Genomic DNA, 16,018 nt, shown 5'->3' with positions numbered 1-16,018 from the left:
CACCAAAGGATGCAGGACTGGAACTCCAGCAGGTCAGAAAGCAGGAGCTGATGCAGAGGCCATGGAGGGATGTTCTTTACTGACTTGCTTCCCCTGGCTTGCTCAGCCTGCTCTCTTATAGAATTCAAGACTACCAGCCCAGAGATGGTCCTACCCACAAGGGGCCTCTCACCCTTGATCACTAATTGAGAAAATGCCCCACAGCTGGATCTCATGGAGGCATTTCCCCAACTAAAGCTCCTTTCTCTGTAATAACTTCAGCTGTGTCAAGTTGATACAAAACTAGCCAGTACAATACTGTATAGTATGTGAGTAATTTCTACTGCTAAAGATGAATTTGTTGTTCTCATATGAACTCTTTTGTAAGGTTCTTGGCCTCAATTCAAGTACTGGAAGAGTTATCTTGTCACCCTTGAGGTAAAAAAAATATCTCCCTTTTGTATCTGACACATACCTCAGGAGCCTCACAGTTTAACTTTTGATGATCTTTGGTAGCTACTCTTAGTTGACTTTGTGGCCAGTGCTTTGTGCTAATCATAGTAACTGCACAGCAGATGGAAGAACACCAAGCATTCCATTCCCTAGGCCAACCCGGAGTACTCCTGAGGCCCATGAGCCTGCTGACTGACACATGACTGTACCAGTCTCAGGGAGCCTCTGAGAACACTGATTTCTTTTCTTTTGTTTGTTCTTGTTCTTCTTGTTCTTGTTCTTGTTCTTGTTCTTGTTCTTGTTCTTGTTCTTGTTCTTGTTCTTGTTCTTGTTCTTCTTCTTGTTCTTGTTCTTCTTCTTGTTCTTCTTCTTGTTCTTCTTGTTCTTNTTCTTCTTGTTCTTGTTCTTGTTCTTGTTCTTGTTCTTCTTCTTCTTCTTCTTCTTCTTCTTCTTCTTCTTCTTCTTCTTCTTCTTCTTCTTCTTCTAATTTTTTCTAATCTCTTTGGATGATGGTTAATGTTAACTGCCAACTTGACACGATTTAGAATCGCCTAGAGGTGGGGGGAACCATCCTGATTGCATGATGAAGTGGGAAGACCCACCCAGTGTGAGTGACACCATTCTTCAGCTGAGAGCTCAGATTGTAGACCCAGAGAGTGGGAACTGGGCACTGGCGTGCATTCATCTCTGTCCGTTTCCAGATATGGGCTGCGATATGATCAGCCACCTTAGGCTCCAGCTGGCTGCCTACACTTCCCCCGCTATGATAGACTGTGCCCTTAAACTGTAAGCCAAAAACCCCTCCTCCTTTCTAAGTTGCTTTTGTCTGTGTATTGTATCACAGCAACAGAGAAAGTAACTAAAACACCGTATCAGCCTTGAGACTTCTGTTCTTCACTTGCCTCCAAACCCTGGCTATTTAAATGAGTTCGCCACAGTGCTGGGGCAGATTTTCTGAGCTCAGTTGGGCAGTCAGTCAGTTGAGAGCATAAGCTCCTCCCTAAAGGTCACCATTGTCGTGGCCACTGTTGTCACACTGAGACTCCTGATTTCTTCTGAAAACTGTGGCACAGTGGTTTTCCCACTCGGTCTCACAACACTGAACCTCTTGTCTTCAATGTGTTCTTTTGCAAAAGTGTTTGCTCTTGTTGATATTCAATATTGGCCCACAATCAGAGTAAGGGCAGACAATCTATTGAGAAGCCACAGCGGAACTTAAGGACTCTGAATTTACACATTTGGGAGACTAGCCACAGGAATGATTTCTCTGTATTTTTGTTTTTTTAAATTAACGCATCCAGAACCTGCCAGTCTATCCCCACTCGACTTACACAGGCGGGAGAGAGGACCTGGAGCCAAGATGTAAAAGTACCACCATCCATCATGCAGAAGAGTCTGTTGGTGGTTTCTTGCTGCAGCATATTTACTCATGCCGTCTTGCTTATTTTGTAATTAAACCCATAAGGACATGGGTTTAACAACAGACCCCTTTCAGAAATCCTGATAGTGTTAAGCTGACTGCTGGCTGGTAAGGTTTGTAGAGCTCTGTGAGGGTGACATCAACTGGGTAGGTTGAACTAGGTGAAAATGGCTTTTTCTTACAGAATCGTAGCTTTTATTTTATTTTATTTTATTTTATTTTTTATCTTACTTTATTCCCCAGACTGATCTAAAATACTTGTGCACAAAGGACTAAAATCCCTCTGTTAGTCTTTGCAGTCCTGGCAACCATGTGTCCCTTGGGTTTTCAAGTTCCAAGAAGGGACATTTACTAAGCCTATTTGCTCAGCAACTAACAGGAATGGAGCATGTGGCCCCTTTGCTTATTCACCCAGTGCCAAAACATTAATGGTCAGCCATGCGAATCCTTTCTCTTGGAGACTTTCTAGGTAGGGCGCAGAAAAGTCCATATCTCAGGCACAGTGTACCACGCACTGCCTGTTTGTGCACCTGGGGTGGTTCAGGTCCACAAAGGGGGAGGTTAGGGTGATGACTCAGTTGGTAAGGGTGCCCACTGAACAAACAAGAGGGTGTGCGTTCAAATGTCCGGCAAAGAGGGCAGGTGTGGCTGCAAGGCCTTGAAACCCTAGTGCTAGGCAGGAAGACAAATACGTTCTGGGAACTCACTGGCCAGCCAGTCTCGTCAAAACAAAGAGACTTCAGTTCAGCAGAAGGCCTGGTCATGAGGATAAATGACTCTGGTGGTCCTCTGACCTCTACACGTATGTGCATAGGATCATATATCCTCAGACTCACTTGCATGTGACATATACACATGAACATACACACATGCATACACACATACATACATGGACACATACATATCTGTTAATGAGTCTAAAAGGTTAAGAGGTATTTTTCTTGTAGAGAAATGTTGCATATAATGACACTTATCTTGTTTGGAGTTTGACCTAAGCTATGATGGTTGCTCATTTTTTTGCACTTGAGCCACTCAAGTGCAAAAAAATGCAGACACTATTGCATACGCCAGCAAGATTTTGCTGAAAGGACCCTGATATAGCTGTCTCTTGTGAGGCTATGCCAGTGCCTGGCAAACACAGAAGTGGATGCTCACAGTCAGCTATCGGATCAAACACGGGGCCCCCAATAAAGGAGCTAGAGAAAGTACCCAAGGAGCTGAAAAGGTCTGGAACTCTATAGGTGGAACAACAATACGAACTAACCAGTACCCCCAGAGCTCGTGTCTCTAGCTGCATATGTAGCAGAAGATGGTCTAGTCAGCCATCATTGGGAAGAGAGGCCCCTTGGTCTTGCAACTTTATATGCTCCAGTACAGGGGAACACCAGGGCCAAGAAGGGGGAGTGGGTGGGTAGGGGAGCAGGGCGGAGGGTATAAGGGACTTTGAGGATAGCATTTGAAATGTAAATGAAGTAAATACCAAATAAAAATTGAAAAAAAATTTTTTTTAAAAAGTGAAGGCTGCTTGGTACTCCGTTTTTAACATTTCGGGAGAATTTTTTGAATAATTCCAACTGCTTTGCAAAATGATCAGTTCAAAAGGCAGAGCCATACACTTACAGATATAATGCTTGCCTTGGTCTCTGCAAGTGGGGGGAGACCTGCTAGCAAATGCATTAGTGAGGATCATGCAAATTCTACAGAAAAATGCTTAGTGTGTTGAGGGAAGATGGTCTCTTTCTCTTAAAACAGCCATTCAGTCATTCTGAAGGACTTAAAATTAGCTTCTGGTAGAAAGAAACATTGACATTACTTGAGTGAACACAATTTCCCCCTCAAGTATCCTGTAGTAAATGATCATATAATAAGTTCTTAGTGGACTTTTTTCTTCTTTCCTTAAAGATAGAGCTGATACTAGAATTCTAAGTATAGTCCTTAGTGTCTTGCACAACACAGGCATTTCAATTCAATTGACTAGGTGGATTCACTTCAATTCAGTGTGTGCCCTGCCATCTTTGGTGAATTTCAGGGATCAGAAAAAGAGAACAATATATATTTAGAAAGTATCATGGTACCAGCACTACCCCCTTGGAGGTTGAAAACTAAGTTGCAGGGAGACAAAGATGGTCTAAAGTCTGAGCTCAGAATATCTCTCAAGGCCAAACCCTTGAAATGATCATCAAGTGACCAAATGCGGAGTTACAAAGCTCTAGATAAAACTGGAATTTTTATTGTCACAATTTGCTTACATGCTGTTGACTTTAGGTGGCAAAGTATGGGCGGGGGTCAGTCTTGTGTGATAATACTTCCAGCAGTGAGTGATTTCAGCAGTTGTGTGCTAAGTAAATAAAGGAGAGATCAATTTAATGCCAAATGATATCATCAGAACTACGAGCTCTCCCTTTCTGCCTGCTCTTTACAACAATATTTCTGCAATTCCAGGGTAAACTCCAGATGAAGTCCACTGGTAAATCTGAGTGCAAGTCATTATTTCCTTGTATGATGAGATTAGTGACCCGCCGGCCCAGCGACCTGCTGATTTCTCCAATCCCTGGAAGCAAACCCTTGTAGGGGAATTTTGTGAATAGCTTATTTCTCCATAAAGGTTTGGTCCGACTCCTTCTCGCCCTCCAGTGTGGAGCAATATTTAGTGGTATGCTTTTCAGTACTGTTTTTATTGACAATATTAACTACCATGTATTGAGCTCTTATGGACTGGGTACTGATTTAAGGCTCAAATATAATCTGATCCTGGGGGATGGGGGATCATTTTTATATATTTCCAGATTGTCAATGTGATTTGAAATAGAGGGGGGACTGAAAAGAACAAAGTTGAGGGGCTGGAGAGATGGCTCAGCAATGAAGGATTCTGCTGCTTTTGCAGAGGACCTACATCTTGTTTCCAGAACCAACACAGTAGCTTATAACCATCTATACCCTCAGCTCCAGGAAAGGCGGTGCACGCTTCTGGCATCTGTGGACATAAGGCGTGTACACGGTGGACATAAATATATGCAGGCAAAAGCTAATGAATAAATTGTTAAAATGAGAGGAATATATACCTGAAAACAAATCTCAAGTACTTATATACAAATTTTCATGGTAGCATTCATTATTCATAATAAGCAAAGGGTTTAGACAACTCAGACATTGTTTATCGGTGGACCAGTTGACAGGAAGTTATTGTACATTCATGCAATGGAGTATGTGCTATTTGGTTAGGAAAGGAATGAGGTAGGTGTTACAGTGTCCCTGAAGAAACTCTGAAGACATTCTTTAAGAAGTGAGACTAAAACAAAGCCAGAAAAGGTTGCATCTTGAATGAGCCCCATCGATGCGACATACTGAGAATAAGCAAATCCATAGGCACAAAGTGGATTGATGATTGCTGAAAGCTGGAGGGGTGGGGGATGGGAAGGGAGTGCATGTGGACCCGGAGCTTTCTTTTTAGTTGATGCAAATATTCTAGAACTGGGCAGAAATAAACCTTTGGTTATACCAAAGGGTGATTGCGCTAACCGCCACTGAATTCTAGACTTGGAAGGGATCGATTTTATGCGATGCGAATTTCTCTTCAATAATGATTAAAAGAAGAAGGAAAGCTGAAACAAGAAGCAGCAATCTAACTTTCCATACACCTGGTCTTCACACTTTTCATTGTCAACTTGACACACGCAGTACTGGCTTGATGCAGACTAGATGAAGTGTGGGGTTGGCCTCCCTTCAGGCCTCTGATCAAAGGCCCACATGCTGTCACAGATGGCTACTACTTTTGTTTCTTGCATATTTTTCTTTAAAATTTTAAAGCATTCTTCATAAATTGATTCTCTATGTATCTATGTATCATCTATGAATCATCTATCTATCTATCATCTATCTACATACATACTTACTGATCATCTATCTTCTGCTATTGTTATGCTTCTGCTCTTAATGGAATAGAACTTCGATGACATCATGCACTTTATTATTTTTATTCACGGTTGCGCCTTAAGTCTTGCCTAGCACATAACAGGTGCTGAACATCACTCATTTCCTGAGGGGATGTATGAATGATATCGGGTCCCGTGCTGTTAGAATCCCAGCACTCAGTGTGCAAAAACAGGAGGGGTACTGAGTTTAAGGTCAGTCTGTGCTGACTGACGGATTCCAGGTTAGTTTACCTGCAAAGGTGAGACCCTGCCTTTTTCAAAAGTAGAAGAAAATTCAACTCCCTTTTTGCCTGACTGCATGAACTGAGACATTGCTCTCTACCTATTTTACTGTCTCCTCTTCTCAGGCCTTTGGCCTCTACCTTCAGCTCTCCTGGGTTTCAAAAAGCCCAAACATAAACACACATATATACGTGTATCTAAGTGGCAGGTCTCTCTTACTGACTGTGCTAATCCAAAGACCAGAGAAGAGGGATCCAACAGGGAGAGCTACGCAGCAATCTTGCCAAGGGAAACTCAACCAGGCCAGCTCTATAAAGACATTTAGGAAAGACAGGGTGAAAATCTATTTAATGATTTCTTTTCCCTCTGAGTATTATGAAAAAGAAATAATCTTGCCAAAGTCAAGCAATTTAAATTCTGCTCAACAAACATTTATTGTGTGCAGACTGTGGGACACATCCCATTTTGCAGCAAAAGCAAAAATTGAGTTGGATTTCTAAAGAATCTTAAAGGTCATTGTTATCAATGTGACAAGTATATGAATACCCTCTCCTTGGTCTTTTTGGGGATATTTCTGCCGTGTTCTCATACAAAATATGTTTTCCTTTATTTTATCCTACATTTTGGAATACATGATTAATTTTCAATATATTTAAGACTTTTCTTAAATGTTTCATATTATTTGTAACCATGTGTTTTTTGTATATTAAAAGTCTTGTTTGTAATCATACATTACATATTCATTCATTATATGAATGTGATTATATATTGTATTCTTATGTGTGACTTTCTGCCTCCTCCCAGGATTAAAATTTACTCCCCACTCCTCGTCACCTATGTGCATGGGCTGGATATTTCTTTAAGGTTTTAACTTTGATCAATAGGCAGGATGAAAACCAGGACTGGGCTATAATTCTTCTGACTATCGGTCCATTGTGTAAATTAGTTAAAGTTCTAGGGCTCAATTTCCTTTCCTACAAAATTTACAGGCAATAAAATACGGAAAAGTAGCCTCTTAGATTCGTTGCTGGAACCATCGGCTGCATTATAATTCATAAGAACGATGGCAGAGGGACAGATGGCTGATAGGTGGCAGTCTATGAAGCTGACCCTAAATTAGCATAAATTGAACATTTATTTAGTTGCTTGGAAAGGCGAGATACAGTTAAAGGGTTGTGTAGGACACTGCTGAGATAGGAAAGGGGCCTTCGATTATGCTAAGACTGACACAGTATAAGATAAGATACTTGGCTAGAAATTAATTTTAGTGTGTGTGCATGCATGCATGCATGCCTGTGTGTGTGTGTGTGTGTGTGTGTGTGTGAGAGAGAGAGAGAGAGAGAGAGAGAGAGAGAGAGAGAGAGAGAGAGAGAGAGAGATTCATATACGTGTATGTGAATGTGGCACATGCAGTGTGTGTCGGTGTCCTGGTATCATTCTCCTCCTGTGACAGAATCTTCAAGACAGGATCTCTTACTGATCTTGGTGTTAGATTGGCAGCCAACAAACATCCTCAACCTCCCTGTCTCCTCCCTGCTCCACACTGAGAGTACGTGTGTGTGTGTGTGTGTGTGTGTGTGTGTGTGTGTGTGCATGAGATCACTCTCATCTTTTTGTGTGTCCGTGCCACTCAGGTCTTCAGGTTTGAGCAGCAAGCGCCCCTGCCCAGTGAGCCCCTTTCCCAGGCAGTTTTCTAGGAAATATTTTATAAGCTATGGAGAGACGTAAAGGCTTTTCAAATGCCGTTCTGCTGCTTTGAATATCCCCTAACGGTAAGCTGAAGGATCAGTGTAATGTTCAGTAGGAGCTGACTGTGGTCTGAAAGCAACTTCTTGTCACTGCAAGGCCGGATGGGCAGGAGGATTTATTCTGGAGCTCAGCGATCTGTCCTTGGGAAGGTGCATGGAGAAAGGGGCGGACAAGAAGATAAGGGAGGTCTCACCATTGCTTGACTTAACTTCTCCCTGGAGGCTCTTGTGTTTCAACACTTGGCACCCAGCTCCTGACACTGCAGTAGGAGGTTATAGAACCCTTTGCAGCCGAACTGGAGGAAATCAGTCGTGGGGGTGGGCTCAGCCTGCCAAGGTTCTGGCTCTGTTGAGATGTCACCAAGCAACCTCTTCCTTTTGCTGCCACAGCAGGGAGTTGCCATTAACCCTGCCATGCCTGCCCCACCGTGATAGACTATACTCTAAACTGTCAGTCGGAAGAGGTCCCTTCTCCTTTAAGTTGCTTCTTTCAGATATTTCATCACTGCAATGAAAAAAACCACCAGCTGGGACTAGGAGATTGACGGTGTGCCGGTGTCTGGCGGATCTTTTGATGGCGATGTCTGGCGATGTTTTAGGTGATGGGTTTTTGAAAGGCTGCATAGAGAAGACAGTGTTTGATGAAGTTTTCTTTACGTGGCTATGCTAGAATGGATAGAATGGATTGAAATACGCATGGCTCCAAGAGAGTAGATCTACTTACTGCAGTTTTATTGGACTACGTGAGGCCCTGCACCTGTCTGCCTCTCCCTCTCCCTCTCCCTCTCCCTCTCCCTCTCCCTCTCCCTCTCCCTCTCCCTCTCCCTCTCCCTCTCCCCCTCCCCCTCCCCTTCCCCTCCCTCCTGCTCTCCAGCTCTCCGCTCTCAGCTCTCAGCTCTCTCACTCTCACTCTCGCTCCCACTCTGGTTCTCCCCTCTCCCCACCACTCTCTGAAAACACGTAGCAAACACCTGCGATACATGAAAGGTTGTGCGTGCGTGTGTAGGGAGGTCTGTGAAGCTTGCAGTCTTCAGAGCTGGCTCGGTCTCAAACACCTTAGATTTTCCTCTGCTCCATTTAAAATTTGTTAAGTTTTAAATAACTGCCAAGCAATAATGAGAATCACCATTTAAAGTTATTAAATACAAAATTGTCAGGTAACAATCAGAATTATTTGTTATACAAAAATTACGGATTGAGTTAGTATTTTAACAAAACACTCGGGCATCTTGGGGTTATTAACGTCAGTTCCTGTCAAAATACAGCAAGCATAATCAAGAATTGGCTCTATATGAACTAACCAGTACCCTCAGAGCTCCCTGGGATAAAACCACCAACCAAGAAAACACATGGTGGGACTCACGGTCCAGCTGCATATGTAGCAGAGGATGGCCTAGCCTAGGTCATCAATGGGAGGAAAGGCCCTTGGTCCTGTGAAGGTTCTATGCCCTTTTATACAGGGGAATGCCAGGGCCAGGAAGCAGGGGGAGTGAGGAGGGGATAGGGGGGTTTTGAAGGGGAAACAAGGAAAGGGGACAACATTTGAAATGTAAATAAAGAAAATATCTAAAAAAGAAAAAAAAAATTCAGCTCTATCTGGGGCTCTTTTAAATGCAAGCACTCTTGAACCAGAATCTCTGTGGTCATGGCCTGTTAGTCTGTGCTTTAATCAGGTTTCTGGGTGATTTCTTCCTGTGCTCCGGTATGAGTAGCACAACTCAAAGATCAACAAAGATTTTGCCATGGACTTTTATTATTATTATTATTAATCATTTATTCATTTACATTTTAAATGGTAGCTCCCCTTCCCTGATGCCCCTCCACAAACCTCCCTATCCCATCTCCCCCTCTGTCTCCCTCCCCTTTGCCTCTATGAGGGTGCTCCTCCACCACCCACACACCCTCCTGCCCCACTGCCCTAGCATTCCCCTACACTGAAGCATCTAGCCTTCACAGGACCAAGGGCCTCCCCTCCCACTGATGCCAGATAAGGCCATCCTCTACATATGCGCTGGAGCAATGGGTCCCTCCCATGTGTACCTTTGGTTGATGGTTTAGTCCCTGGGAGCTCTGGTTGGTTGATACTGTTGTTCTTCCTATGGGGTTGCAAACCCTTTCAGTTTCACAGTCCTCTGCCTGCCATGGGCTTTTCATCTGTGCAAGTTACAGATTTAGATTTTGATAAGAAGCATTTGGTCTATATAGTGCAATGGGTCTGCACTATATGAACATCTTATTTTTTTCATGAAATTGAAAACATTGCTATGATGAAAACCATTCACTGAGTCAAGGGAAAAGTCTTATTAGAAAGAAGATATATGAAGAATTGGGTTAAAAGGTTGGGAAAGATGCTTAAAAATAATTTGAAGTGAGTTTTCATCTTCTTCTTCTCTTCTTCTTCTTCTTTTTCTTCTTCTTCTTCCTCCTCTTCCTCCTCCTCCTCCTCCTCCTCCTCCTCCTCCTCCTCTTCTTCTTCTTCTTCTTTGATTTTTTGAGATAGGGCTTCTCTGTATAGCCCTGGCTGTCCTGGAACTCACTCTGTAGACCAGACTGGCCTTGAACTCAGAAATCTGCCTGCCTCTGCCTCCCAAGTGCTGGGATAAAATGCATGCACCAGCACTGCCTGGCTTTTTAATATTACTTTTGAAATAGGGTCTTGTCTTACACAGAAAAGGATGACCTTGGCCTTTCAAAAATATTTTTTATTGATAATTTGAAATTTTCACTTTATGGATATAATCTCCAATGTATCTTGATTGTACTTACCCCCATTCCCTCAGGACTCACCAAGCTATCTTCCTCAGGACTCCACATCCTCTTTTTAATTATCGTTATTAGTGCTGATCATATTCAAGTGGATATGGGGCAGCCATCTAATGGGGGCATAGGTCACCTACTTAGTGACCACAAAGAAAAATGACTCTCCTTCCCTCAGCAGCCACTGACTGGTCAGCTAGGAGTGGCTTTGAGAATCCCTCTTCAGTGCCGGAAACTTGACTGGCTTGATGCTGCGCATGTCTTGTTCAAGTGGGTGCGGCCAAAGTGAGTTGGTATGGCGGGATGGACCAGAGTTATAAATAGTGAACTTGTCCATCAAAGAATGGTTGAATGAGAGGATTGTCTGGCTCTTTTAATGTTAAATTGTGATCTTAGAGACCAAACCTGCAGTTCAGATGATAAAGCTCTAGAAGGCTGCGTCCTTCTATGCAATTTTCTCCTATGGTCTCTGAGATGTCTGTAAACAAGTACAGAGTTCTCTTCAAGTACAAAGTTCTGGGGCTGGAGAGATGGCTCACTGGTTAAGTGCACTGACTGCTTTTCCAGAGGTCCTGAGTTCAATTCCCAGCAACCACATGGTGGCTCACAACCGACTGTAATGAGATTCTGATGCCCTCCTTTGGAGTGTCTGAAGACAGCCACAGTGTACTTATAAATAAAGTAAATAAATAAATCTTAAAATAAAATAAAATAGTTTAAAAAGAAATACAAAGTTCTGGGAAGCGTGAGATGGTCTCACACGTCTTTTTAAACTAACATCTAAATAGATTAGTATTTTGTTTATGCATTCATTTAGTCAACAATCTTGCAACAGCACCAGGTACTGTTTCTCAGATATAGAGGTACACATTTGCTTTCCTTGTTGTACTTCGGCTGGCGCTCTAAGAATTTAGGAGTGCTGTCAGGGACAGAATATTGGGAATAATCATAACAGCCAGGTAACTTATCTAGTCCATTAGAGGTGATAATTGCTAGGAAATCAAGGTGGAGGGCAGGAGTGGGGGTGGGAATTAAAGGCATAGCACATTGTTAACACGTTTTTTGAGTCTCACAGAACTAAGATTCCTCGAACAAAGGTTTTGAGCAGATAAGGGAGGTACTAAGATTAGCTTGTAGATACCATGGACTAGAATTATCCAGGGAAACACATATATAGTACTAATTAATATCGTTTTGAAAGTCTAATATATTGATCTTTTTTCTTTCTGTCTCATTTTATGCTTAACGTTTGGTGAAGGCTTACCTGACATTAAAGTGACTAATGAGATCTGGTCCCTGCCGATGAGCAGTTATTTTTTTTTTTTTTCTCTTTTCCTTTCTGTCCTTTTGCCTCAAACCTGTGGTGTCTATCCCTCCATACGTCGTTTGTCATCTGGAATGTCCTCAAGAACCCTAAGAAATGCACACACCTTACCCGTCTCGGTCTCGAAGTAGTTCTGTTAACTCACCCCTCCCAGCAGCGGCTGGTCCGAGTCTGAGAATCTCTGGTGTAAATCAGTGTTCTGTGACCTGTGGTCCAAGACTGGTGATACTCTCTCTATCTCTGTATGCCTGTCTCTCTGTCTCTCTCCCGCCTCCCTCCTTCCTCTTCCTTTTTCCTTTCATTCTTTCTGTCTTCAGGGTTTCGTTATGTAGCCCAGCTGGTCTGGGGCTTTATCCTCCTGCCTCAGCCTCCTGAGAGCTGGGTGTATAAGCAGTCAGGTAATACACTGTCCACCTTGGTAGTTATAGTATCAGATGATGCGTAACAAAGGACTTCTATTTCATGAACTGTGACAATTGTCTAAAATATGAGTTTCAGTGTCTGCCGGCACATACAGCTTTTGAATCACAGTCTGGCACATGCGTTTACCTTCAGCCTGTAGTCCGTGGCAACCATCCTTCCAGCAGAGTCCGTGAGCAGTTGTAGCAGAGACTTTTATGATGGGGAAGGGACCAGGCAGGGGTTCTCAGCTTTCTTAACGCTGAGACCCTTTCATACAGCTCCTCATGCTGTGGTGACCCCTAACCTTAACATCATCTCATTGCTATTTCATAACGGCAATTTGACTACTGTTATGAATTATAATGGAAACACTTGATATGCAGGAAGGCTGTGGGAGGTCTCAGCCCACAGGTTGAGAACCATTAGCATAGCGGCACAGTGGAGGGAGTATATAGTTCAGTTTTTCACACCACAACTGCAACGTGGAACAGAACCAGCCTGGAACCAGAGGTAGCTACATCTTCCAGGCTCCACCCCCACCTCTTTTTTTTTTTTTTTTTTTTTTTTTTAACTGCTACATCTACCTACAAACCTCCATCTCCCTTCTAGGACTTAGGTCTCAAAGTTCTACAGGCTACCAAAGAAAATGACCCAAAATACTCAAAACATGAAACTGTAGAGGCCATTCCAGATTTCAGCTGTGTGACCCAAAAATTCCTGAAAAACAAAACAAAACAAAAAAAAGGCTGTATCTGCACAGATTGGTTGTCAACACATAAACCACAGCTCTCGTAAAGGGGAGAGAGTTGATGCTGGAGCCATTCTGAATGGCCATGGCCCTGGAGCAACAGCCCAAATTCCATGCTCCGACAGGGAAGCAGTTTTATGAGGATTTACGTAAGAGACCAAGTTGTAAATCAAGGCAAGTTTAAAGTACATTGGTGGGTACATCCGAGAAGCAGCTGCGGTAAGAGGGGGAGACTTCGTTTAGGCTTAAGGTGCTGTCTGATGATAGTCTTACCTTTTCTGTTGATGGAACCTAGTGGGCCTGTGAGGTCAACAGATTCCAAGGATCTTTAATGTGTTAGTCACAGGATGTTAGCTCGGAACACAAAGTAAGGAATGGCTGTTCTGGGGTGCTAAAGCTAGCCCAAGATAAGGTAATTAGCCAACCAGACAATCTCTGCAGACAGTCCCTTTTAGGGAGTTCTAGTTCCTCACCACAACACTCAAAGAGCTTAATGTGTTTACTATCTATCTCTTTACAGTAGCCTTCATTGATCCTGGCTCTCGTGGTGGAGTTTCTTATTCTACTCTTACTCTGCTACTCTTCTCCAAAGTCGCTGTCAGTGGTACCAAGAATCTCTTCTCTGCTGGGGGAACTCAGGGTCACAGAGGTTAACTATTGTTTGAGCACAATACTGGGCCAGGAAGTAGAAGCCCCAGATTTCCATATGCAAACGCAATATGCATGCGCCCATGGAGAACATGGCTCCCTTGTAGTTTGCATTCCTGTTTTCATTTCCAGGTCTCAGACACAAATTTTCTTAGCATTTGAATAAGGTTCTGCCTTGAGAGGAAAGGACTGTGCTGCCGGCCAAAGACTGGCTGCCACATTTGCTTCTGTCTGGAATACTCTGGTAGGAAAGTGGTTGGTGACTGCAAATCGTTGTAATGAATACTGTGGTCAAGAACCTTGGCAGTTGTCATTCTCCATGAGGGTGTATGTCTGTCGAGTTCAGGCCTTCACGACCTGACAAAGGCCCTCTCTTCACAACTGTGTGAGTTAAAGACTTGGACACACTGTGTACCAAGGTAAAGCACGGTGGGTGCTGCTGGATTGCTTGGGGCAAGACAGAGTGATGCAGTATTTTCACTCTGCCTGGCCCCTCATCTTCTTCATCAGCACGGTGATTATTTGCTCAGTGTTAGCGTACTAACACTGGAACTGTGATCTGTGCTAAAATTAATCTTTTAAATCGCTTATTAATGTCTGCAGAGCAGAGCAACTGTGCACAGGCCAGAGAAGTGAGCAACTTTTAATACAAAGATGAATTTTGGCTTTAATTTCACATTGATTTAATTATCTGAATGTCTGCAAATGACACAATTCCATCTTACTTTTCCCTGGAGATATGTCATTGAATTCTTAATTCCTTCCAAGGAGACTGTCTGGGAGTGTTTGTAAAGTCCAATTCATGATTTTATTGTTTGATTTTCACATGGCCAGCTGGGCTGTGACTGTGGGATTGTGTGCGTGTGTGTTTGTACACTCATCTTCTCAGAATGAAAAGACTGGCTTCAGTTCTACACTCAGCAGCGAAGGATGGAGAAAGAACACTCTGCAAGCTTCAAATGATAACAGCCACAAAAGAGGCCTCATTTCAATAAAAAATATCGTGGCTGAAAGATTAGTAAAAGTTTTGTCTTAGATAAGTCAGTTCTCCCACAGGGAGAGCAGAGTCTGAAAGCCAGGAAGCCACAGTTCACTCCCCTGCCAACAGGGAAGACACAGTCCTGGGTGACGGGCGAGTGGGAGGCGTGGGCTCCTGGGCAGATGGAGAGGCATTCATGCTGTTTCGACAGGGGACTTTCTCCTCTACCTTTCTTCTCCCCAGTACCCCACCCCACGCCCCTCCTTCTCTCTATCCTTCTAATTCATCTGCAGTTTTTATTGTGAAGCGTTTAAAACACAAGAAGAAAAAAGAAAAAGAAAAAAGAAAGATTATCTCTGTCATTTCTTTAGATTTGTCCAGCTAGACTTAACATTGCTGCGCATTTGCTTTGCGCATGTGTCTGGCTGGGATGGGCATTCTCCATCCTCATATCTTTCTGGGTATGTCTCTATCTTCATCCATCCCTTACTGACTGCCGTGTTGTCTGTCTCCACATTTTCCTTTGTGAAGTATTTTGTGAGTGAGTGGCAGATCTTGGGAGTCTCAGTTCACAAGTACCTCAGCGTTCGCGTCTTCAAAATAGACCTCTCCCCGTACATGCTCATTACATTTAAACTAATTGTCAATAATTTCTGGATGTTATTACGTATTTATACTTATTGAGTTTATATCTAAATTATAGTTTGGATCTGGGAAATTCCATCTTCTTAAAATTTTCTTTTCTTTTTTTTTTTCCTGGCTCAGGTTTTAAAGCTTTTTAGAAAAAAACCCCAACCAACCAACCAACCAACCAACCAGCCAACCAACCAACCAACCAACCAACACAACCAACAACCAATACAACCAACCAACACAACCAACCAACCCACCCACCCACACAACCCAACCCAACCCAACCCAACCCAACCCAACCCAACCCAAACCACACAACCCCAAAATGTAATAATCAACCCACTTAGAAATGATGAAATGTATTCATTATTCACGTGTGGCTTGTAATTTCTCATCCACAGTTTTGTGTATTTATTTAAGTTGCTATTAATTTTTGTTGATTCTCATCCAAGTCCTGGCGGTCAGACTCCCCCTGTGTGACTCCTGAATTTTGGATGAATATTGCTTGTTTCTTTGGGGATTATTAGAGGGAATTATTTGAGGTTTGGTTTGAACTTAAGAAGACACTGCAGCATGTGATTTCACTCACGTTGCCACAGAGACAACTTCAATCCAGTGCTCTGCATGTTTCAGACAACAGGAGAGTGGAATTTGGAACGGAAAACCCATCTGAGGTCTGAGGGTTATTTTCCATTCGGCACTCACACCCTTGAAGAAAGCTGAGGTGGGATTTTGGGTTGGTTCTGGTCTCCTTTTGTGCAAGGCATACATCT

General features: G+C 43.0%; 1 long non-coding RNA gene across 1 annotated transcript in view; it reads left to right on the top strand.

The window, feature by feature from the left end:
- The first annotated feature begins 13,334 nt into the window (after positions 1–13,334).
- LOC110328778 overlaps positions 13,335–16,018 on the top strand; it is a 40,970-nt gene continuing 38,286 nt past the window's right edge. The window contains exon 1 of the long non-coding RNA XR_002380887.1: positions 13,335–13,397. This is a non-coding gene — a long non-coding RNA (uncharacterized LOC110328778). The remainder of the gene's footprint in view (positions 13,398–16,018) is intronic.

The sequence above is a fragment of the Mus pahari genome, chromosome 11 (genome assembly GCF_900095145.1).
Source record: "Mus pahari chromosome 11, PAHARI_EIJ_v1.1, whole genome shotgun sequence".
NCBI classification, from domain to species: Eukaryota; Metazoa; Chordata; class Mammalia; order Rodentia; family Muridae; genus Mus; species Mus pahari.
This window is presented reverse-complemented; position numbering and strand designations above follow the sequence as displayed.